Source organism: Ictidomys tridecemlineatus, chromosome 1, assembly GCF_052094955.1.
Source record: "Ictidomys tridecemlineatus isolate mIctTri1 chromosome 1, mIctTri1.hap1, whole genome shotgun sequence".
Classification (NCBI taxonomy): domain Eukaryota; kingdom Metazoa; phylum Chordata; class Mammalia; order Rodentia; family Sciuridae; genus Ictidomys; species Ictidomys tridecemlineatus.
The window spans coordinates 237,481,603-237,508,120 of NC_135477.1; positions in this window are offsets into that span (position 1 = coordinate 237,481,603).

Genomic DNA, 26,518 nt, shown 5'->3' on the forward strand with positions numbered 1-26,518 from the left:
TTCTCTATTTCAAGAGTCAATAGATAACACCACAATAATTCTGGGTAAATTTAACACACCTGTTTCACCACTGGATACATCTTCCAAACAAAAGCTGAACAAAAATTATAGAACTCAATAATATAATCAACAACTTAGACTTATTCTATATATTAACTGACATATATAGAATATTTCATCCTTCAATGAGTGAATATACTTTATTCTCAGCAGCACACAGATCTTTCTCCAAAATAGACCATATATTATGCCACAAAGCAACTCTAAGCAAATACAAAAAAGTAGAGGTACTACTCTGAATTCTGTCAGATCATAATAAAATGAAATTAGAAATCAATGCTAAAAATTAAAAAGTAAAAGCTTCTCCAACACCTGGAAACTAAATAATATGTTATTGTTTAAACAATGGATTGAAGAAGATATCAAAGAGGAGATTAAAAACTTCTTAGAGGTCAATGAGTACACAGACACAACATATCAAAATCTCTGGGCCACTATGAAGACATATTAAGAGGAAAGTGCATTAAATGGACTTTATTCCTTAAAAGAAGAAACAGTCAACAAATAAGTGACCTAATATTATATCCCAAACCCCTAGAAAAAGAACAAACCAAGACTAAAAAAGGAGATGACAAGAAATAATTAAAATCAGAGCTGAAATCAATGAAATTTTAAAAAAAAAGAAATAATTGAAAAAAATGAACAAACAAAAAGTTGGTTCTTTGAAAAATAAATAAAATTGATAAACCCTTAGCCAAAATAGCAAAGACAAGGAGAGAGAAAACTCAAATTACTAACATCTGTAATGAAAAAGGAAACATCATGATGGACATCTCAGAAATACAGAAGATAATAAAAATTATTTTGAAAATTTGTATTTCAATACAACAGGAAATATCAAAGGCATCAACAAATTTTTATAGTCATATTATTAGCCCAGAATGAACCAGGATTTTATACATGAGATAAACTGATAAATTTCAAGCAATGAAATAGAAGATGCCATCAGCAGCCTACCAACCAAGGAAAGACCAGGACCACCTGGATACACAGATGAGTTCTACAAGCCCTTCAAAGAAGAACTAATATCAATACTCCTCAAATTATTTCATGAAATAGAAAAAGAGTAAACACTTCCAAACTCATTCTACGAGGCCAATTTCATCCTGATTTCAAAACAAGACAAAGATATATCAAAGAAAGATTAATATCTCAAATGAACATATATGAAAAAATTCTTAATAAAATTCTGACAAATCATATTCAAAAACATATCAAAAAGATAGTGCACCACCATCAATGGGGTTCATCCCAGGGATGCAAGTTTGGTTCAACATACAGAAATCAATAATTGTAATTTATCACATCAAAAGACTTCAAGATGATTATCTCAGTAGGTGCAGAAAAAAACATTTAACAAACTACTGTACCTACACATGTTCAAAACTCTAGAAAAACTAGGGATAACAGAAACATACCTCAACATTGTATAAACTATCTATGCTAAGCCCCAGGCCCATATCATTCTAAATAGAGAAATATTGAAAGCATTCCCTCTAAAAACTGAAACAAGACAGGGAGGCCCTCTTTTTGCCCACCAAAATAGAATTGTAGACCAATGGAACAGAACACCACTTCTATTTAACATAGTTCTTGAAACATTGGCAGAGTAATTAAAGAGATGAAAGAAATTAAAGGGATATGGATATGGAAATAAAACCTCAAATTAGCACTATTTGCCAATGATATAATTCCATACCTAGAAGACCCAAAAAATTCCATAGTAAACTTCTATAACCAGTAAATGAATTTAGCAAAATAGCAGGATACAAAATCAACGACCATAAAACAAAGGCAAATCCTCAGAAAGGAAAAAGAAGAAAATTACCTCTTTTAGCACAGCCTCAGGAAAAAAAATACTTTTGAATCAACCTAACAAAAGAGATGAAAAACCTCTACAATGAAAACTACAGAATATTAGAGAAAGAAATTAAAGAAGACCTTATAAGATGAAAAGATCCCCCATGTTCTTGAATAGGCAGAATTAATATTGTCAATATGACCATGTTACAAAACACTATACAGATTTATTGCAATTCCAATCAAAATTCCAATGACATTCCTCATAGAAATACAAAAAGCAGTCAAGAAATTCATCTGAAAAAATAAGAGACCCAGAATACTGAAAGCAATCCTTAGCGAGAAGAGTGAAGCAGGTGGCCTCACTATACCAGAACTTAAACTATACTACTGAGCAATAGTGACAAAAGGCATGGTATTGGCATCAAAATAGACTTGTAGACTAATGGAACACAATAGATGACACAGAGACAAACTCACATAAATACAGTTATCTCATAAAATCATTCCCTCTAAAAACTGGAACAAGACAGGGATGCTGTCTTTTACCACTTCTATTTAATATAGTTCTTGAAACACTAGCCAGAGAAATTAGACAAAAGATAGCCTCTTCAACAAATGGTGCTGGCAAAACTAGAAAGCCATAGCAGCAAATGAAATTAATTTCCTATCTCTCACTATGCACAAAACCCAACTCAAAGTGGATCAAGGACCTGGGAATTAGACCTGGAGACCCTGTGCCTAATAGAAGAAAAAGTAGGCCCAAATCTTTATCACATTGGATTAGGCTCTGACTTCCTTAACAAGACTCCACTAGTGCAAACAATAAAATCAATAATCAATAAATGGAATGGATTCAAACTCAAAAGCTTCTTCTCTGCAAAAGAAACAATCAGTGAGGTAAACAGAGAGCCTATAGAATGGGAGCAACTTTTTACCACATGCACATCAGATAGAGCACTAATCTCTAGGATATATAATTAACTCAAAACTTAACACCAAAAAAACAAACAACCCAATCAGTAAATGGGTCAAGGAACTGAGCTGACACTTCTCAGAAGCCAACATACAATTAATCAACAAATTATATATGAAAAAATGTTCAATATCTCTACCAATTAGAGAAATTCTAATAAAAACGACTGTAAGATTTTATCTCACTCCAGTCAAGATGGCAGCTATTAAGAATACAAACAATAATAAGTCTTGGGAGGATGTGGGGGAAAAGGCACATTCATATGTTGCCGGTGGGACTGTAAATTGGTGCAAAAAATATGGAAAGCAGTATGGAGATTCCTTGGAAAATTTGGAATGGAATCACCCACTCCTCAGCTTATTTCCAAAGGACTCAAAAACAGCATACTACAGTGACTCAGCCACATCAATGTTTATTGCAGCACAGTTCACAAAACCAAATGCTGAATGTTTTCTCTGATATGAGAGTGCTTATTCATAATGGGGATTTGGGTGGGGGGGCAAGCATGGAAGGAATAGAGAAACTTTAGATAGGGCAAAGGGAGGGAGGGAAAAGGAGGGTAATGGGGTAGGAAAGATGGTGAAATGAGATGAACATAATTATTCTAAGAACATGTATGAAGAAATGAATGGTGTGATTATACTTTGTGAACAGTGAGAGACATAAAAAATTGTGCTATATATGTGTACTATGAATTTAAATGCATTGTGCTGTCATGTATAACAAATTAGAATAAATCAATTAAAAACAAAAATTAGCTACTTACAGAAATTAGGTAGGCAAACTAATTTTCCAGGCTCCAGAGACATTGTGGGACCCACTGGGATTTTCATTTTATGTTTTATCAGGAAATAAAATCACATTTCCCACAAGAGAGGTTAGGCTTCTCTTTGTAGATGAGAAGCCCCTGTTCACAGTGGATGTATACTCCAGTCCTCCAATTGAGAAGTTGGAGATATTTTTTTTCAGATAATTTTTGCCCTTCTACTCCATAAAGACAGGAATTTTTTTAACCCATGGAAGAATATGGCACATAGGCCAACTTATAAATTACTTTTAAAATTTTATCTTCTTGTCATAACAATATGTGCAAACAGGGACCAAATTGACACATCTCCCACTGTTATCTCAATTTCCCATTGCTTCTTTCTTCTCTTGATTTTGATTACATTGCAAACTTTAAAATTATCCTCCTATTTTTCTTATTACTTCTTTTGGTCAGTTTTTTTCTTATAATCAGACTCTAAATATAACTATTTACCAGTGATTCATCCTCCTATTTTTATTTTTCTAAACTAAAATTATATTTATAGTTTCAAATATTTAAAAAGTACAAAGATATGGTTACTCAAAAGGTCTAAGCTGGATGCAGTGGCACCTGAAGTGATCATTGTACATATCAGGATATATATAATGTATAAAATTAAAATATCTACATCTAGCTTGGTATGATGGCCCATGCCTCTGATACCAGTGACTTGGGAGCATCACAAGTTTAAGGCCCGCTTCAGCAATTTAGAAAGACTTTAAGCAACATAGTGAGACCCCGTCTCAATATTTAAAAATAAATTTTAAAAAAGGACTGGGGATATTGCTCCATGGTTAAAGGCCATTAGGTTCAACCCTGGTACTAAATTAATCAATAAATTAATAAGCTTATTTTTTTCTCTAGAAATCCCAATAAAATTATAATCAATAATTAAGTGATATGAATCCTCAAAAGAAATAGACTATGAGGGACTGGGGTTATGGCTCAGTGGTACAGTGTTTGCCTAGCACTGTGAGGCACTGGGTTCAATCCTCAGCACCACATAAAAATAAAGACATTGTGTCCACCTAAAACTAAGATAAATATTAAAAAAATAGACCATGAGAAAATGAACCAAATAATATATTAGAAACACAAAACTGATATAAATATACTGGCTGGAGCTAAATGCATCATGGCAATTATATTAAGTCATTTAAGTTTTTTTTTTTTTTTTTTAATGCACTGATAGAATACTGTTGGCCCTGGGACTCGCAGTGTCAGCATTATTTGGGGTCATCTTGGAAATGAAACTCTCCTGACCTACCAGACTCACTGACTCAGAAAATGCATCAGCTGTGTGAGTTCTAGTGGGGTCTCTAAGAGGGTCACATGTGTGCCTAGTGAGAACAGATCCCGAGACACTGGGGACTTTAATTTCCTTTTGGAACCAGAGATGTTTACCAACAGATGGATGTGTTTATAAATATTTCAACTATAGATTATAACAAGAAATATTTGGTAGGTAAAACTTTTAATTCAATGAAATTACTGTGACAGATTCATCTGTGGGTAGATTAAAATAGGAAGTTTAATAAATCAGAAAATTTCATGTTCCAGTCAAAAAAATACTAAAGACCTAATATAAGGGATAATTAGACATTCCCTGTACTTTCTGCCAATTTTTGTAAACCTAAATTTTTCTAAAACTTAATGAATTTAAAAATACACCAAGTTTTAATATGTTCAATGTCTTTGACAACTCGAATAAGCATTTAATAAAGAAAGGTAATAAATAATTTATTAACTTTTAAAAATATTTGTAATTGAATTTTACTTACATTCTAAAATATATTTTTCTATTCTAGAATAAGGACTAATCTCTCTCTCTGTCTCTCTCTCTCTCTCTCTCTCTCTCTCTCTCTCTCTCTCTATATATATATATATATATATATATATATATATATATATTGATAGATTTTGCTGTATTGTGATTGATTTACTATTTGCTAATGCCAGATTTCTCACTGGATTTTTTAACACTGTATTTTGTTTTGTTCTACTTTTTTGCATATTGCTTTTATTTTGCAGAAAATGTTTTGTTAACACTTTCTTTGTCAGAAGGAAAAAGTAATTGCTTCAGATTTAACATCACAAAATACAAATATGTATACTCAAGATAAACATGTTTTAATGGGAAAAACAGTAAAATTTCCATTTCATATAAAATGTCATCCTCACTATATATTAATCCTATGCTTAAGAGCTCAAATACTATGTGAAAGCTACCAAAGCTTCAAGAACTGAATTAAAAGTGTGCTTTTGATGTCACTAATGTTAAGATCAAAGATGTTTATACATTTTCACGTGTCGAAGTTATCTAAGAAATAAGAAATCTAAGGAAATAAAATCTAATTGTGAACTAATAATGATTAATAAGAGTTTTGTTTCCAAATTTCATCAGTGGTGCATAAACACAACTCAGAACTAAATTATTATTGTGGATGAAGGGAAAGAGGCGGGGCTGTTTTTTTTTTTTATATAAATACCAGAACATGTAGTCCTCTTCCTATTATAATTTAAGTTAATATCCTTTATATTTTTCCTTTAACCTATGACACTCATTTTTTATCACATAGGTTACATTAGTACTGGTTGCAACAGCAAATAAATCAGTGTATCTTTGAAGAAAAGCCTCAGTTTACTGAAGGTGGTGACAGGGTACCTATGAACTTTTAGGGTAGGCTTAGGCTGAAGTAGGTTATTGAGTGTCAGGAATGTGTGTGGCCATGTCAGGGTCTTTAGACAGTGAGAATTCTGAGGAGAGCCTGAGACTGTTTTGGGTGAAGGTGCTGCTCAGTGGGTGTTGCCAGCCAGTTGAACCCTCCTGCTATCTGACCCCCTGGCCTGGTGGTGCCCTATCTGACAAGCACAGGTTAAGAAACTGATGCATTCCTTTTTGATTCATGTGCAGACTGATAATATGAACAGATGTCCTGAGGCTGCATCAACTGCTATGGGATCAGAGCACACATAAAATGCAAATTGTCAGAATAGGTTGGGAATTGTTCCCGTGAGTGTAGGAACTGAGGTTGAAGGTTCAGCAGTGCTTTCTCAGACCAGAGTATTTTTCAGAGCCTTGTAAGCAGAAAAGTGAAAAAGGTTCTTCCCACTGAGGGTAGAGGTTGGGAGATGAGCACAAGGTACTGGTTCCAGGAATAAATCATTTCCTTTAAGAATACCCATATTGCTGTTTGTCTCCAAGTTCGTATTTTATATCAGTGTTTTTCTTTGCTTCAGGGAAAGTCTGGACAAAAGGATTGTATTTGGTCTACTCTGTATTGCAGACTCTTCCTAAGCTGTTGGTGTCCAGGGAGCTCCTCCTGCTGTCCATCTCTCACCACAGTCCACTTCCCATAACTGGCTAGCCAAGAACCATCATCGATGATCTTCAACTTCAACAGCCACTCTTCTAAGAAAAGAAACTTCAATGTCCTTCATATCCCGGGAGGAGGGCAAAGATGGAGATTTAGGGTAAAGGCAGAGGGGTGAAGTAAATGTTATTCCACGTGAACTCCCGCAACTAAAGTAGGTCTTGGTGGCATTAATCTGTTTTAAACCTTTAAAAATTAGACAATCAACCAGTTCACAAATATGTATGGAAAGTATTAATAAAGCTCTTGATTGCTTTGTAGCCACCTTTACTCAAAGGCAGTACTAAAAATATGTCAAGATACAAACTATGCATGCAACATCATAATTATTATACGCAATTTTCTATTATATTTTAAGTATGGTGAGCCCTCATATGGTAAGCTTGAAATATATGTTTAAAAGATCCGTTAAAAGTTTCTTATGATACCTGAAAATTTTGACAATTTAGAAATCATAAACACTTTTGGATGGCAACGTGGTGAAGTACCACATTCTGTGAAAATTCCTTTCTGTGCTTTCTAAGCAACACTGGAATGTCTCTTAGTTATTTCATTCTTTAAGCTTCCTGCCAAACTGTTGCAGTAGCTTTTGATATTGGCAGATGGCCATTTCAAAACAAATCAAAATACAATATTTGGTCTCTGATCCTATCTGCATTCAAATCTTTGAATATGAATGCTAGGTGAGATTGAATTTCAGGTCTCATTAATTGTTTTGATATTCCTAGACAGGTTGCAACAAACATGTTTGATCAGACAGCTAGCACAGGCTTCACTTCTTATTACTGTTTGTGTAATGCCCCTTTTGGTATTTTGTTAAAAGTGATAATAAAATGAAAGGATAAATTATTAATCTGTAGTTCTTACCCAGCATAAAATGGACAAGGTATGCATTAACAAGAGACATCACTCTACATCAGGGAATACTTATGTATGGTTTATTACAGAAATCTTGTAGAACATCAAAAGATTTCATTTGGAAGCACCATCTTTAAGAAATGTGAATATGAGAAAAACACACAAAGTTAGTGGTTTTTAACATAGCAGCCAAGTTATAAAACTCAAGCCCAGGCAAATACCTTCACTTAATCAGTTCCTTTCCATTTTTTTCTCTCATTTCATTGCCTTTCTTTGATGCAACTAACCTTCCATTCTGCATCCCCCTTCTTTTCTTCTGTTCTCTTTCTCTCCCTCCCTCACTTTTTCTTTTTTCTTTATCTTTTTCTTTCCTTCCTTTCTCTTTTCCTTCTTTCTCTTCTTTCCTTCTGTTTTTTTTTCTCCTTGCAGTCTTATTAAAATGCTACAAGAAGTTAAATAGATTGTTTAACATTAAACAAATTGGTTACGACTAAATATTTATCAATGTCATAAACATAGGATACTTCCCAAAGTCTCAGATTAAAAAAAAATGAGTATTTCATATATGAGATAGATACATGTTTGTTTGAAAATATTTTGATTTCCATTGCATTACAAACATTATAATAATAAAATGGAAATCAAGACTAAAAACATTTCCTTACTTTCAAGATTGGAAAAATATGAACAATTTGATACCATATGCTATGGATGAAACTAAGATTGAAAGCGGAATTCTTTTTTTTTTTTTTTATTGGTTGTTCAACACATTACAAAGCTCTTGACATATCATGTTTCATACATTAGATTCAAGTTGGTTATGAACTCCCATTTTTACCCCAAATACAGATTGCAGAATCACATCTGTTACACATCCACATTTTTACATAATGCCCTATTAGTAACAATTGTATTCTGCTACCTTTCCTATCCTCTATTATCCCCCCTCCCCTCCGCTCCCATCTTCTCTCTCTACCCCATCTACTGTATTTCATTTCTCTCCTTATTTATTTACCCATTCCCCTCGCAACCTCTTATGTGTGATTTTGTATAACAATGAGGGTCTCCCTTCATTACCATGCAATTTCCCTTTTCTCTCCCTTTCCCTCCCACCTAGTGTATCTGTTTAATGTTGATCTTTTCTTCCTGCTCTTCCTCCCTGCTCTGTTCTTGGTTGTTCTCATTATATCAAAGAAGACATTTGGTATTTGTTTTTTAGGGATTGGCTAGCTTCACTAAGCATAATCTGCTCTAGTGCCATCCATTTCCCTGCAAAATCCATGATTTTGTCATTTTTTAGTGCTGCATAATATTCCATGGTGTATAAATGCCACATTTTTTTTTTTATCCATTCATCTATTGAAGGGCATCTGGGTTGGTTCCACAGTCTAGCAATTGTGAATCGTGCCGCTATGAACATCGATGTGGCAGTATCCCTGTAGTAAGCTCTTTTAAGGTCTTCAGGGAATAGTCTGAGAAGGGCAATAGCTGGGTCAAATGGTGGTTCCATTCCCAGCTTTCCCAGGAATCTCCATACTGCTTTCCAAATTGGCCGCACTAGTTTGCAGTCCCACCAGCAATGTACAAGAGTACCCTTTTCCCCACATCCTCGCCAGCACTTGTTATTGTTTGACTTCATAATGGTTACCAATCTTACTGGAGTGAGATGGTATCTTAGGGTGGTTTTGATTTGCATTTCTCTGACTGCTAGAGATGGTGAGCATTTTTTCATGTACTTGTTGATTGATTGTATGTCCTCCTCTGAGAAGTGTCTGTTCAAGTCTTTGGCCCATTTGTTGATTGGGTTATTTGTTTTCTTATTGTTTAATTTTTTGAGTTCTTTGTATACTCTGGATATTAGGGCTCTATCTGAAGTGTGTGGAGTAAAAATTTGTTCCCAGGATGTAGGCTCCCTATTTACCTCTGTTTCTCTTGCTGAGAAAAAACTTTTCAGTTTAAGTAAGTCCCATTTATTGATTCTTGTTATTAACTCTTGTGCTATGGGTGTCCTGTTAAGGAATTTGGAACCCGACCCCACAATATGTATATTGGAGCCAACTTTTTCTTCTATCAGAGCAGAGTCTCTGATTTGATATCTAGCTCCTTGATCCATTTTGAGTTAACTTTTGTGCATGGCGAGAGGAGGGGATTCAGATTCATTTTGTTGCAAATGGATTTCCAGTTTTCCCAGCACCATTTGTTGAAGATGCTATCCTTATAATATCTTACTATGAAAATAAAGTGTGGCAACTCCTGTGGAGGTATATTTGGGAACATCTAGCAATATAACATATGCATTTAGCCTTTACCCCAGAAATCCAACTTCTAGCAGTTTATACCAAAATCTCAAAAGTAGGCTGGAATTTATTTTACATGAGATGGGTCAAATATTCTTCAATGTAACATTATTTGTACTAGTATTAAACTGGACTCAATCAAAAAATCCAACATTAGGGTTCTGATTGAGTAAACTGCAATATCAGTATGAAATAATATACTGTAATGTATATTTTAAAAGCAATTGAGAAGATCTCTAAGTTATGAATTACATTTTATTTATTTTTTGATATAAATTATTATTAAGTGATTAAGGCAAATCGGAGGAAAACTTTTATAGTATGTTTTCTTTTGTGCATGATCAGCACAAAGCATTTTTCCATATATATACTTTTCTTATAACCTATCTACTTATTCTGTTCTAACAATTTTGGACACACATGTTCAAATAAAATTAAAGATGAATCTAGGTAAGATGCTTAATTTATAGTACATTTACAGGTTTAAGAAAGGTTAACACACAAAAGAAAGAGATCAACTAAATCCAGAAAATGAACAGTACATGTAAAAAAAGGACTTAGGTTTTTCAACAAAACTGTTGCATGGGATAAAAAATAACATATTAGAAAATGAAAGTGAATTGTCACGTTTTAAAAGAGACATCAAAAAAGACCTAACAGAAATAAATAGAAAAAAAATGAGTGGTACTTTTGTAACCTAGATTTAAATTAAAAATTTGTAAAGCTATAATTTCAGACAACTTGAGTAAGTTGAATAAGAATGTGATTTCAGAGTATTTAATATTCAGTAAGTTAAATACTATTACTTCCATTGTTGACCTTTTGAATATTTGTACAATTTTGATATTTGGATTTATTGAATTTCATAAAAAGAAGTACACTAATAAAATAAGAATATATATTATGCAATTTTAAGTTCACATCTGTTGTATTTGTGAAAATCTGACCTTATACTTAAAAGGAATGAGCTAATAAATAATATCCAGAAGCAATATTAGGAAAATTGAGAATAATTTTAAATATATCATCAGCACCAGTTCATGAAATATAACAAACTTTCTCATTTTTTTTTATTTTTGAAGTCATGATTTGTTATTCACATTTGATGAATGAATTAATTTTTAAAAATAATTGAAAACTAATATATAGAAATGTGTGACTTTTTAATTTTTTTGATATGAAAGAAGTCACTCAATAACAAATTTATAAACATGGTAATGAAATTGAATATTGCTTCAACATAATGAGTACATAATTTAAGAACGTATTTGAGCTACATTATATATATATATTAACTGCAAAATAAATCTATAACTAATTATCCTTTTGGAAAATGAAATATCTAATTTCTCACTAATTATTTAATCCTGATCATTGTGGGGTATCAAATTTAACTACTTGAACAAAATTATTATGCTTTGTGCATACTTTTTATAACAAGAATCCATTGGATTCTGTCACATATTACATTTCTAAATTTATAAAAGAAAATATTTCACAACCTTTATTTTCTTGATCATTGTATTTTGACTTTTGAAATAAAAATAAGTAAAGATAACTTTATCTGGAATGACAATTTCTATTGATTAAAAACAAGATAAACAATCAATTATTATTTTTATTCTCTGTATTGCAAAACAAGATATAAAAATTAATCAAAACTAGGAAGGAAATTATGTCTTTTAATTTGTAATAAATTATTTTGAAAAGTATGTGATGTGAAGCTATGAAGATAAATGACATCAGAGATAAATATGGAGACAGTGTAAATAAACTGAAAGAAAATCTAAATATTTATTTCAGAGTATGTAACTAAGGATTTCTGGGATATAATGAAAGTACCAGCCACTCTCCTCTGGGAAAATAAATAAAACTCCAGTTACTTATAATCTATTATGGAAAGAACTAGGGTATTTAAACCTAAAAATAGAATAATGGATGATTTATTTCACAAGCATGCATGCTTAAATATTGATGGTGACTTTGTTTTAAAAAGTAAAGCCAGACACATTTATGATTCTTGACGTAAGTATTATAAATGAGTATTATTGTACTTTACATACATCCTAGTCTTGACTATTTATTCCCGGTGAAATGCAATTCTTTTTTTGTTGCTGTTTTTATGATATTACATTATTTTACAATTTTTTTTCTAAGTAAAAATATAATTAATTAAATTAAGGACATACTTGAGTTGGTAGTATGGGATTTTAGACCATAAAGATCTAATCAGGGCACATTCGGCTTGGTGGAAATATAGTCTAATTGAAGGCCAATTATTTTATTTACAGTAATTCACGTTATGTGTGCTTGCTAATAGATGCAGCTCTTAGCCAAGGAACCAGGAGGAAACAAACCACCTTGGGTGGGTGATACTTGCAATCTCAGCAGTATAAAGCAAGGAAAGATGACATAATTTCACACATTTAGAAACATTTGAAAAAATGTTTATACATGTGGTTCTAGTTTGGCAAATCTCTTCCTTTCTAATATTCATTATGTATCATAAAATACTATCAGTGTTAAGCAAATAGATTCTTATTTTTGGAATTTTTTTTTTGTTAAGTAGTATATGCATATGTTATTTTTTAAAAAAATCAGATGGTTTTGAAGTTTTTATAAAGAAAATCAAGAATGTCATACCACTCTCTCATTTCCAGGTTTAATGTCCAAAGAAATTTTTTTTAATTGCTTGTTAACTATTTTGCCTCCAGAACAACAGATAATATCATATGTTATTTTCTTAATTTACCAAAAGTTGATAACCCTTACCAGTTCCATGATATCTATGCATCTTTCACTCACTCAAATCCTTTTCTTCATGTCTTTGTTTGACAGTTGTTTTACTCCACTGGTTATATTTTTTAATCAATTGTATTTAATATAAACTATAAATTTCAATTCTTTTTTGTTATTCTTTAATTTTACTTTCATACTTTATATTATTATATTAATTATCCCTTTTCCTCACCAAATTTTCTCTTCATTTTATTTATATTAGTTATAGTTTGTTTTTAATTTTCACAGCTCTTGGAATTTTATTCTTTAAGCATAAAAAATCTTTCTTTGGTCTAAAAATTGACTCAAAATTCAAACTCAATAATTTTTTGTATTATTATGGTTGTGAAAACACTGAGCAATAAAATGTCAATTAATTTCCTAACTCTGTATTCAAAGTCACAATTGAAAAACTACTGGAGAGATGTCAAAGGATATCCTCAACTGACAAAAAATTGTTCAACATATTTATAAAATGGTTTTTATTCTATTTCTAGAGTAGCACTGAGTATGTTATAACACACATAAGGGGCTTTAGTCCTCATTGATTTCAAATCATGCTTATTATTCTGTTCTACCTCCGCTTTGCTCAGTCAGTCCCTCTAATCATCTGCATTGCAATTTCGTTACTTGGTGAACTGATTTGGTTTTTTCTCTTTTTAAAATTAAAAATTTTTTTTCAGTAATTTACATACAGAATTTCTTACTTTAAGCTCATAATGGAAGATTCCTAATCCATGATCATGTAACATTTCTACATACTTAGATTTTGAAAATATATTTTTGTTTTTTTGTTTGTTCTTGCCTTTAATTTATATTTTTATAAGTAGATAAGAAGTTAGAGGTCAACCTAAACCCTATCACTTTCTAGCTTTCTTTTTTTTAATGATTTTTATTTATGCATTACATGTATACATAATATGAGGTTTTATTGTGACATCTATGTGAATGCACATTACATAGTTTGATTAATCTCATTCCTCAATAATCCACTAAAAGCAAACAAACAATACCAACACTACTGTCAGGCTTTTGTAAAACGTTCATTTTGTAAAGATTTGTTGACTTTTAGATGTTGTGTTTGTGCATACTTGTGTGTTCTTTCCATTTTCTTATCTCATGCTAGTGATTAACTTCATATGGCCAATGAACAATGTTTATTTATATTTTCCAAACAAATATTGCACTGATTAACAAACAGGCAAGGGTGATTTTATTCAACACTGCTGCAATGGGGGAAGAGAAGCCATAGCTTGAGCTCAACTGCATTGAAATAAGGGCTGGAGAGTTTTGTTTTTTTTTTTTTTTTTAGAACTGAGATGAGAAGTTACAGACCGTCTATGTTTTTCTACTTGAACTTACCGAAGAGAAAATTCAACTTTCTCATATCTTCCTGACAGAAGGTTGTTTTTTCCTTGGAGACAGGGCCCAGAGAAGATTTTTAGGATACTGCTCTTCCAAAAACTGGGAGATAATGGTACTAAGGTTCTATGTTCCATGAAGATTAAATGTCAAAGACGTAGCTCTAGGTTCTTGAAAAGGATGTTCCTAGACTGTAAAACTGGACAGGGGCTTTTTAAAAGATTTGCATCTCAAAAAGAATAGAGAAAAAAATTTATAATTGCAAATTTTCTGAAGATAGTGTTCAAAGATAGGTCAAGCCTGAGTCAAAAACAAGCTAAACTAAAGTTGATCATTCTAGCTAGCCTAGGTCTTGGCAACCCAAACATCAAACTGACAAGATTGGGGTTTTGTGATATCAACAGCCAGGCAATGCATCTTAGTTAGGATTCAAAATTGCTATTTGTTTTTAAATGAAATAATCATTTTGAGGAAATTGTAGATTCACAAGCAATACAAGAAATGGTACAGAAGGATATCACATCTCCATTATCCAGTTTCTTGCTATTGAAATCTTATAAAAATATATTATTAGACCACAACCAGTATATTTGTAGTGTTAGTTAATTTTGGAGAATGATTCTAAGAATCTTAGGTTGCCCTGTTAACACACACCCAATTCTACATTAACCCTTGAAAAAATAGTTATCTGTCCTTCAGTTCTATATTTTTAAAAAAATAATTTTAGGGATAATGTAAAGAAGATGAGATTGTAAGTAAACTTTTGGAAGTTTATTTGCCACTCAATGTTTTTCACTTGTCCTTTTCCCCCCTTAATCAAAATAATTATACTATATTTGGTTATATTTATCAATATTTTATTCCTTTTATTGCTGAGCAATAGTCCATGGAATGGAAGGATGTTACACACTTGTTCAGCTATTTTAAAGACTATGTAGGAAAGTTTTATTTTGGGGCTCTTACAAACAAACGTGATCATTCATGTCTAGGGTTTGTGTGAATATAACAATTTTTTTTAGGACAAATATTCAGAATTGCGATTGTTGTATCATTAGCATAATTACACATTTTTCTTAAAGGACTCCTAAATTGATTTCCATAGTGAATGTTATACTTTCAATTCCCACCAGCAATTTATGAGGAATTCAGTTTTCTACAACCTTGCCAGCATTTGTTGTTATGAATTTATTGATTATTTTGGTTATTATAATGCGTATAATCATATATCATTTTGGTTTTGATTTGCATTTCCCTATTGACTGGTGTTGTGAAAAATCTTTTTCATATACTTATTTTCTATCTATATATCCCCTTAAGTAAAATATCTCTTAATGTCTTTTGTCTAATTTCTAATTGTTCAGCTTATTATAACTTAACTTTACAATTTTAACTGTTAAAATGTGAAAGATTTTATATTTTACATGTCATACAACTTCATCACATTCATAGTCTGTAAGCATCTCTCCCATTCTAAAGTTTACCTTGTGCTATTGTCAGTATTTCATAGAGCAAAAGATTTTTAATATTTTAAAACTAATTTACAAGCTTTATGCATTCTATGATTTCAAAGATTTTCTTCCAAATATCTTCTAAATGTTTATATTAAAATCTTTAACTCCATAATCAACGTTGAGTTGATTTTGTATAAGATGTAACATCTAGGTCAAAGCTCAATTTTTTGCTTACCTTTGTGAAAGGATGTCAAATTGCTCTAGTATCAATGGTGAAAAATGCTTTTTTTTTTCCATTGAATTGTTTTTGCACCTTAGTTAAAATTTGCACATTTCTGTGGGTCTATTTCTGAATTTTCTTCCATTGATCTATGAATCTATTTCACCATCAATAACACAGTGGCTGGAGATTTCTCGGAAAATTGAGAATGAAACTACCATTTGAACCAGCTATCCCTCTCCTAGGTCAATACTCAAAGGACTTAAAAACAGTATACTACAGGGACACAGCCACATCAGTGTTTATAGCAGCACAATTCACAATAGCTAGACTATGGAACCAACTTACATGCCCTTCAATAGATGACTGGATAAAAAAAATGTGGCATATATAAACAATTTAAGAGAATAAATCATGGTATTTAAAGGTAAATGGATGAAGTTAGAGAAGATAATGCTAAGTGAAGTTAGCCAATCTCAAATAATCAAATGCTGAATGTTTTCTTTGATATAAGGAGGCTGATTCATACTGGGATAGGGAGAGGGACCATAGGAGGAATAGACAAACTCTAGATAAGGCAAAGTGGTTGAAGGAAAAGGGAGGGAGCATGGTGGAATGTTGGTGATGGAATGTAATGGTGGAATGTGATGATGATTATTATTCAAGGTACATATATGAAGATATGAATTGGTCTGAATATACTTTGTATACAACCAGAGATATAAAAAATTGTGCTCTATATATGTAATAAGAATTGCAATGCATTTTGCTGTCATATATAAATAAAAAAAATAAGACAGCAGCTTTCTTACTATAGTGGTGTAGTAAGTCTTAGTCTATTTTCTGTTGCTGTAACAAAAACCTAAGGCTAGATAATTTGTACTGAAAAAGGATTTGTCTTTCAGATGGTTCTGAATGTCCAAAAACATGGTATTCAAATGTTCTTGGCTTCTGGAAAGGGCCTCATGCTGCTTCAATTTATTATAGAAAGCAGAAAAGCAAATGCGCATGTGTAGAAATAATGGAAGGGAGCCAAACTCTCATGATAACTAAACTATCCCACAGGAAAAACATTAATCCATCTATGAGAACTCCTTCCCCGGGACCCAATACCTACGAAGGAACAATGTCTGAACATTGTTCTGGAATAATGTCTGTTAATTTTTTTATGAATGACTAAATAAAAATATTAAAAAAGTATACAGTAATATAGTTTGTTTTCATAACTTAATAGATTTTTTTCTAAAAGTAATGTTAAAAAGAAAAAAATATACATAGTCATCATTAATTTCAGTGTTTATCATTTGAAAAATCTCTTTGAAAAATTCTGAATATTAGTGGTTTCAATTATTGCTATTCATGATTAGCAGAAAAAAAGAAAATGCTCATTTATGGTGAGTTTTCCACTATAAGAAGGAAAGCCTAAAACTAGAAAAGAACTTTTTATCTCCTCATGATATTTTATTATGTTCAAGATAAAAGTATATGTTTTTAAACATTGCTCAATTAATATGCTTAATTATAAACTTTCACATTTTATCCCTTTGATATTTTTTTTCACATACCCACTATCACAGTGATTTATTAATGATGGGAAATTTTCCTCAGAAATAGATAGCTTTCTTGCTTATTCTCACTTTTATTCTTTTCTGACTTCAATTGATTTTAAGTTCTTCTTTCAAAATGTCTTTCTGACTGCTTTTTAAACATAAGGGTAGGTGTATATTTTAAAATACTGTATTATTTTTTAGAAATAAGTCAATGTCTTAAAAACACAAATAGTTTATCAATCATATAAGCTATTGAACAAAATCTCATGATCATTTAAATGGTATAAATGATTCTCTAAAACATTAAATAAAATGATTAATTAAAAGATCAATAAACCTTAAGAAAGCATAAATGTCAAGGATAAAATGAAAGAGAGGATAATTTAGCAGTGTAATATAATTTTTCTATTCTAAATATACTACACATACAATGTCCAATTTTCAGCCTAAGGTTACAAAATAACCCATGTGCTGTATGTGTATACATAGGTTCATAATTATCCTAAAGAACCACTTGCATATTTTCATTTAAAAATATATACAATAAAGTTTAGAGAGCACTAATTATCCATCTACCCTAAAATGAAAAAAAAAACTGCTACTAATATATTCATAGATTAAAGTCCTACAGAAGAGTAACAAGTAAAATGAAGTATAAATTTATTCAATATTTTGTCACTGATTCGTATTTATCATATATAACATAAAATTTGTGTGAATATGTGTGTGTGTATGTATATATGGAGAATCATGTAATGTTTCAGCATGAATATACTTCATAATATTTTAATCAGGATTAATGCATTTATCTCCTTAAACATTTATCATTTCTTTATAGTGAAAACTTTCAAAATCCTTTCTTCTATATTTTTGAAATATATAGATACATATCTGTTATCTATTGTCATTTTACTATATAATAGTAATTTCTTGGTCTTATCTAAATATAACAATATACATTAAACAACCTGTTCTCATCTGCACACTCTCCTTGGCCTCTGTTAAACACCACTCTATTATGGACTTCTATGAGATCAACATTTTTAGATTTCACATATTAATGAAATCATGCAGTTGTTGTATTCCTAGGCCTAGTTTATGTTAAGTAATGTATTGACCTCTACTTATATCCATGTTGCCACAAATGACAGTTTGTCATTTTTATATTATAACGGAATACTATGCCATCATGTACACGTAGCACATTTTCCTACTTCATTCATCCCTTGCTAGAAACCAGGCTTGTTTCCATTTCTTGGTTAGAAGTGCTAAAATGAAAATATTGATTTCATTTCCTTTGGATGGATACCCAGTTCTTGGATTGCTGGATCATACATAGTAGTTATTTTTCTGTTCTTTTAAGTTATACATGACAGTAAATGTATATTGATGTGTTATATGTATGTGGAGTATAACTTCCCATTCTTGTGGTTGTACAACATATGGAGTTACACTGATCATGTATTCATATATGAACATAGGAAAGTTATGTCCGATTCATTTACTGTCTTTCCTATTCCTATACCCCTGCCTTCCCTTCATTCCACTTTGTTTATTCCACTAAATTTTTATTATCCCTCCCCACTTATTGTGCATTAGCATCCACATATCAGCTTTTGGGTTTTGTGATGGGTTTATTTCATTTATCATGACAGTCTTCAGTTCCACCCATTTGACAGCAAATGCCATAATTTCATTTCTCTTTATGTCTGAGGAATATTCCATGTGTATATATACCACATTTTCTTTATTCCTTAAAGGGCATCTAGACTAGTTCCATAGTTCAGCCATTGTGAAATGAACTGCTATAAACATTGATGTACCTGTGTCATTATAGAGTGTTGATGTTAAGTAATTTGGATATACGCCAAAGAGTGGAATAACTGGTTTAAATGGTGGTTCCCTTCCAAGCTTTTTGAGGAATCTTCATACTGTTTTCCAGAGTGATTGCACCCATTTACCAGCAATATGAGTCTTATACACTATTTTAAAAAAGAAAATATCCTAAATTGTCATAAATGAGGAATTCCAAGTGCATTGCTTATACATTTTTGTAACTCTTTTTTTCTTTTCTTCATTGTAACATGTAACAATCAAGAGGACTAAAGTAAAATATATAATTTGTGGTAACCCATCTGCTTAGAAAAACATACAATCTAATAATGTGTTAGTTTATGTTTTTATAATAATTATCTGCCTTAGGTTAATGAACTCTGGGTATGAAAGCAAAAAAAACAAAAAAAAAAGGAAAGTTAAAGCCATTTAGCATCAAAATGTAAAAAGTGATTATGATAGAAATAAACTATCAGAAATTTGAAGTTTAAATTGAAATGTAGTAAATATTTATTCACTACAACAACTATTTTCCTGGAATTAATATAATAATTACAACATTTGGACTCCAATAAAAATGCAAACTACCAACAAGCTCAGATATATATTTGTCAGTTTTCTTCACAATATTTTGTTTATTTTATTCCTCAAGCCATTCCTCTTTCCTAGGGATGGGATTGTACTATTTTGAGAATAGTAATAAAAAACATTTGAGCAATTTCATGAAAATCCATAAAATAAAAATCACAGGTACCTGTTTATCATAACTAATTTTAATCTCTCTTAATTTAAATAAAATAGGAGTATGCAGGAAATTCTAGAATATATTTGATATTTGGGAGTTATTTACATTTCTGGCTATTATCATGTATGCTCTAAATGACACATTCAGAACCCAAACATATTATGATATAGTGTATCCCTTCATTTTATAAACATTTCTGGACAAAAACTACATATCTTCTCACTTTTCTTTAAGGGGAGGTCTGCCTCTCTCTTCTGTTGATAGATGGAATATTGTTAGCTAACCCAATGTGTCTCAAAGCATGCTTGAAGCCATGTTAAAGAGAAAGGTATTGTTTATTGAATTGTGATCTCTCACAGAAGTAGATATTCCTTATTATTGTCTTAAAGTGAAAAAGTGTGATTTGATGGACTTTCATTTTTAAATGGACCATGTTTTTCTTGGTAGAAAACTGATGATTATTTTCATTTTGATCATCAAAGTATTAAAAATATCACATATATTTTGATTACTTCACAAATTTCCATCCACTGTATATATGTTTGAAATAAATTATTCATGTTTGTATATATCTACATCAGATAAATCTATCTAAGATATATGTGCACAAATCTAGAAATATGTCATTTTCAAAAGATTTTTTATATGTCAACATCAGCAATATTTTGACTTATTTATACTAAGCTAATGTTGTGTTTTGATTTTAATTTATAAATTATGCTTGCCATTTCATTTCTTATTGGAATTATTTGCCTGCTCCAATAGAATAGTATGAGGTAATAAAATATTATAATGGAAATATTCTGTTTCTAAGTACTTAGAATCTATAGTGTGGGTGATTCATTTAAAATTACTTAAATTAACATTTATGCAAATGAATACTTTTATTAATATTTTTAGACTAAAAGTAGAATAGCAAGATACACTTCCTTAAAAATATAATTACTTATATTTTTTTAAATTTTTAATTTTTTAAAAATTAGTTATACATGGCACTAAAATGCACATTGTTGTTTTTATATATTAGTATTTTCATGCCACTGTTTTCCCACCAGTAGTTATAAATAGGTGAAATCTATGGGTTCATCATATGCTGACCTTGGGGAACACATTTCATGCCCAGGGAATAGAATATAAATATTGAATGAGTCTGTTAAAATAATAGTTTAATATTCTCTTGAATATTGAAGCATAGTCTCTGAAAAGTAGTACTTTGATGTTACAATTCTGCCTATGATATTGAGAAGCATTGTTATTGGCATGAGTTATTTTAGGGCATGATATATCTACAATAATATGAGAAAAAGATCTCAAAAAGCCTAGTAGATTATTTCAAGGCATAACTTTGATGAACAAATTCTTTGATTTCAGTCATTGAAGATGTAAGGGTGGAGATTGGCAGAAGTTATGTTTTTAATTTAACTCTTGGGTCTTACTCTCTGGGACAATATAATCATGTATCATATTTATTTGTTAACACATATATTTTATAATAAAAATAAAGGCTTGCAGGAACAAACAAAAGAGGCTTGGCTGTAATATCACCTACATAAATAAATCTCTTAGAATAAATTTTTTAACCTAATAGAGTTGAAGTTTCTGTATCCATGAAATGGTACTCAAGAATTCAACTCCAGCACTGAAGACATCATGCTAAATAATGAGGAATACATCTTGCAGAAAATAGGTCAGTGTCAATATAAGTCTATGCTAATGTTTATATCAACATTAGTTTCAATATAGAAATAGAAATATTAACATAGATATATAAACAGGTAGATGTAGATGAAGAAAGAGGTGTAGAGAATGGATGTATAGAATTTCCATTTCCAACATTGAGTTTGGGGGAAAAAATCCAGACTGTCTGACTGGAAATCACAATCCATGCTGTTTATGAATAATTCCTATGGATGAAACAAATACTATTTGTAGTTCTTTCTGAACGGTATTTTGTGACTTGAGTCTCAAAACTCTGCAAGCATGGGAAGAATTGAGCTTTGGAAAGAGTTCCTTTTATAAGGGTACAGAGTATATATATTACGTACTCTAAAAACCCAAGAAGACTGAGTTTGTTGCTGATGTTTGTGACCACCTCACTTATGTTTCTTGATCATTAAGTAAAAACCAATTTTATTATATTTGGGCCAGACTGGGGATTGGTAGGAATAGGCATCTACTCCTGTTAATCCAACTTCAGTATTCTCTCTCCTGTTTCTTTTTGTCACCATCTACCCTTCTCCCTCAGGAAATTCACACCTTGTTATTCATAATTGGCATAATTTTATTCATAGATATATTACAGCTTAATATATTTTTAATCAAAGTATGACTTTTCAAATTATAAAATTCCTGTATCACATTTTTCTCTCCCAGTGTATTTTAGACACTGATCATATTCTCTTCCTGCATTGGATATTACTGTGAGGAAGTAAAATTCAACTTGATATTTCACACTATTAGGAAGTGTGATTTCTCCCCTGTCTGATCCTAGTATTCTTTCTTTTCACTTGAATTGTAACATCTTTACTCCAATATGCTTTAATTTGAAATGTTAGGTATGAATGCTGTGTGACATTATTTATTGGAATCCTATGATCCCCTTTAGTTTATTCATTCAAATACTTTATTTCAAAAAGTTTAAAATATTATAATTTTGACTATTTTAAATATTTTGTCCATTTAATTATTTAAAATAGTAATAATGCATTTTAGGTATGCTTCTCTGATCATCTTTCTTTTATGTAACCACCCTCATTACTTAAGAACTTTACATTTTTTCATATATGATGGGCATTTGTTCTCTGCATTGTTTTTTTTATTTTTTGTTTTGCTGTGAATTTCCCTGACATTTCTATATTCTCAGGACATCACGTACAATATTCAATGAACATTTTTATTTATCATTGTTCAAATTCTACCTGTTATTTATAGAAATGATATATCTATAAACTATGAGAAAATTAAAAAAATATTTCCTTTTTCTTTATTTTTCTTTGATTTTCCTTTCATCGTGTATTTACCTTTACTAATTAAAATAAAAAAATGGTTTATGCATAGAAGACATATGTATTCATATCATTTTCCTTATCGTTATATACTATCTAAATTCTTTTGAGGCTTGGCAGAGATTTTGGTGATTATGGTAACTGTGAATATTTTGGGCTTGGAATCAAGCTTCAAATTCCTCAACAGATTGTTTGGAAGAAAGAAAACCAGCATACATTTGGTCAGTATGATTCATCCCAAAGCCTCTTGCTTGATTAAGTCAGAGACAAACAGATAAAGGGAAAACATTTAATATTGAAGTTTGGAGACTCATTAACTAGCAATTGGTTACCAAAATGATGGCATTGAAAAGGGGAGAGAGGTGCAAGCATTCCCTTCTATTACTGATATATTGCTGCTGTGCAAAAATCAGGAGGTCCCCTTCATAGTTTTTAAAAACTCTCAGAGCTCTTCCATTGATTACTTACTGAAACCACATGTTTATAAGAGTTTAATAAAATATGGACTGCATGCAATCAAATTTGTCTGATTAGTTCACATTGGTACATCCCTCACCTTTGCAAAACACTCAGATATTCTCTCTTATTTCATGCCAAAAAAGAATAGACAGGACTTCTTCTTTTTTTCCCTTCTGGTACTGCTACTGTCATTTGCTGAGAAAAATAGCAAAATAATATTTTTCCTGTTTTTTTCTTCTAAATTCTGCCTGATATCTGCCATTGGAAGAAATTACAAGGTTTGCAACTAGTAAAAATGTATAAAAAAATTCTGGTTTGTAGGTTTTCAATCAAGAGGTATAAAGCGAAGTGTAGAAAAAAAACTGTGTTAAGTTTGAACAGTTTCTGGCATATGCCTCTACTCAAAAGTCTAGAATAGGTCGTCTAGTCACCTCTTTATCAACCCTAATTTAATTCAGATTTCACTGGGGAACTTTCAGCTTATAGTAGAAAACATAAATGGGTTGCTACCTTGTTTTTTCTTTTAAGCTATTTGCTTTCCTTCTGCAAATATATAGGTCCCAAAAGAATCCCAATTTACACACAACCTTCTATAATTCTTCATATTTTAGCTCCAATTTTAAGGGATCATGCAGAAAAAGATAGTCAACTCTATTTAAATATATATAATTATTTGAGAATGAGGATATTTGTGAAAATAAACATGCTAAAATTTTGGTTAATTTTCCCATTTTGGATGGATATGATTCGATTTGTTTTGACTTTTTCTCTATCATGTTAAGGCACAAGTTTTATACTATTCTTTAGTTCTTTGGGGGATTTTCCAGGGAATTTAAAAAATGACATTAAAATAAAATGCTTTAGTACACTCTTCTTTCATAGGTACTGAGTATTCTCCACCTGTATCGCTGTCTGAGACCAGTTCCTAATTGTCTCTCTTGAGAAAAAAACACTGCGCATTTATCCAATGCTTTTTGTTTCTGTTGTGTAAAGCTCATGTCATGTTTCTGGTCACAGAAGCAAAACCATACATCACAAATCATAAAGGTATGGCAGATGCTCAAACATATAATAAGTTACCAAAGAAACATTTGATCTACTCAAATATCACTTGCAAATGTATTGCATACAGTGTTTGTGTTAGTTTCCTGGGGTTCTCATAATATAGTCCCCAATACTAGATGACTTGAAAAGTAAAAAATTAATTTTCTTGCAGTTCTGGAGGCTGGAGGCTGAAGTCTGAAATAAGTTGACAACAGAACCACACTCTTCCCTTTAGAGTCTTTTTCGTATATATATATGTATGTATGTATATATTTGTTTATTCACTCATTTATTTACCTCTTCCTAGTCTCTCATGGTTGAACACAATCCTTGGTATTCCTTGAGATGTGATTGTAACACTCCAACTGTCTTCACTGATCACATGGCTTTCTATACTGCTCCTTTATGTTTCTCTGGTTTCTTTCTCCTTATAACGACACCAGTCACTGAATTTAGGGCCCACACTGATCCAATAGGTCTTTATTTTAAGTTACTTGAAACTACAATCATTCTGTTTCCAAATAAGTCACAGTTGTAAAGCACCAGCATTCAGAAATTCAACATACCTTTTGTTGGACACAATTCTGCTCACACGTGTACTTTATGTTCTTACTGGTATGCAGCTGAGGTGGTAGGTTATTAGGCCAATAGCAACTGACATGCTTTTCATATATATATATATATATTTGTGTGTGTGTGTGTGTGTGTGTGTGTGTGAATGTATTAAAATTAACTCAAAGTAAAATTTCAAAATTAAAGAAACCATCTACTTCAAAACTATTCATATTGTTATTCAATTTTTTATTTAAAATAAATATATAAAGATGTGTTATGTGAATGCGTGTGTGTGTATATGTGTGTGTGTGTGTCGCGTGCCACACTGTGTGAGCTTACATGGATTTTATGTAAGTTCTTTTCATCTATTCTTTCCTAATTTTTTATTATATGACTGATTTCTAGAACTTTGATGAGAAGAAAACCAGCACTTGATCAATTCACATATGCCCTAGCTATGATAACCTGCTTAAATAAATTATTCCAATTTTAAAATTCTTTGCTACTATTTCTTAAGGTAAGAAATACTTAAATACTTCTTAAAAACTCCACTTTTAAAAATGTTTTTTCTAGTGCATTGTAGTTAAACATAATAGTGGGATTCATACACACATAAAATATCATTTTTTTCTATTTTAGTCCAGTAATTTCTCTTTCCTGCCCTCTATGTACTTCTTCTATTTCTCTGATATCCCTTGTATTTTCATGAGATTTTCTCCATTTTTCTCCTTATTTTGCTATAGCTTAAAACTATAGTACTTTGATTGTATTTCTTTTGGTTAAAAATACCAAGGAGCGAGATAGCTGGTGAAATGGTGGTTCCATTCCTAGTCTTCTGAGGATTCTTCATATTGCTTTCCAAAGTGGTTGTACTAATTTATAGTTCCACTAAAATGTATGTGTATACCTTTTCCCCCACATCCTTGCCAGCATTTATTTATTATTTGTATTCTTGATGATTGTCATTCTAACTGGAGTAGTTTTGATTTGCATTGGTCCAATTGCTAGGTATATTGAACATATTTTCATATATTTGTTGGCCATTTCCATTTCTAGAATCAATAAGTTGGATGGCATTAAATTTAAAAGGTTTTGCCCAGCAAAGAAAAAAAAGAGCATGAAGAGAGTCTAGACAATGGAAGAAAATATTTGCCAGCTACTCTTCCAACAGGAAATTAATAATAAGAATATAGAAAGAACTCAAAATCTTAATGCCAAAAAAAACCTAGAATCAATAAATCAAAAAATGTGCAAATGATAACCAATTTTTATGGTCAGTTTTAAGTGCCAACTTAACTATGTACTGTCACCAGTTATTTACAAATGCTAATCTAACTATTTCT